Source organism: Brassica oleracea, chromosome C4, assembly GCF_000695525.1.
Source record: "Brassica oleracea var. oleracea cultivar TO1000 chromosome C4, BOL, whole genome shotgun sequence".
Lineage (NCBI taxonomy): Eukaryota > Viridiplantae > Streptophyta > Magnoliopsida > Brassicales > Brassicaceae > Brassica > Brassica oleracea.
In genome coordinates this window covers 38023357-38024526 of record NC_027751.1, presented here as the reverse complement: position 1 = coordinate 38024526, position 1170 = coordinate 38023357, and positions in this window count along the sequence as shown.

Genomic DNA, 1170 nt, shown 5'->3' with positions numbered 1-1170 from the left:
ATGTATAGACTCTAGGACTTTCTTATAGCCTTGGCCAATCTCTATGATCTGAAGGAACTCTTTGTTACCTTCGTCCTTAGTCTCAATAGGAAAGCCATTCATTCAAATGTCTTTAAAGCTCAATAGGCTTCTCTTAGAGGTGGGTGAATACAATGCATCAGATATCTCTAGATGCGTACCCTTAGGCAACAAGATGTAACAGGATGTTAGCCTGGTTCTAGATGCGTACCCTTAGGCAACAGGATGTTAGCCTGGCCGTAGCCCTCTATGAGACTGGTTATACCCGAATGATAATTTAGAGACTTCATATAAAAAATTTCATTCATTAATAAAATAAGTTCAAAGCAATCAAAACATAGAAAACATAAAGCAAAGAGCACGAAAACATTGATGTCGAATTCAACTTCATTCTTTTAAACAATCTGAAGTTTCATAACCCATAAGATCATCTCGTTGATGATTGAAATCATCTTCACCATCTTGATAAGTCATATGAGCTTCAGGATTCTTCCCTTTCAAATTCTCTTGGTAGAGGTCAGCGAGATGTTTGGGAGTCCTACATGTTTTAGCCCAATGATTATCCATACCACATCTATGGCACACGGATTTGGTCGAGTTTTGTGGCTTGAAAGATGTACCCCAGCCTCGGCCATGTCCACGGCCTCCATAGGAGCCACGGCCATATGAGTTGCCTTGGCCTCGACCAAACGAGTTTCGGTCTCGACCACCACATCCATGCCATTTTTCACGACCACGATTGTGTTGGCAATCACTCTGGACATGGTTTGACTCTTTCTTAGCCTCTATGGTCGCATGTGCCTCAGGTAATGGGTTTGTTCCAGGAGGTCTCAATTCACTGTTTCTCATCAACAGTTCATTGTTCTGCTCAGCGAGCAAGAGACAAGAGATCAGATTAGCATAAGTTGTGAAGCCCTTGTCACGGTATTGTTGTTGTAACAACACATTGCTTGTGTGGAAGGTGGAAAATGTTTTCTCAAGCATATCCTTATCCGTTATATCCTCATCACACAGTTTCAATTGAAACTATTTTAAACAGGGCCGAGTTATACTCGTCCACGGACTTAAAGTCCTGGATTCAGAGATTCCTCCAATCATATGTAGCCTTTGGTAATAACACCGTTCTCTGGTGATCATATCTCATTTTCAACT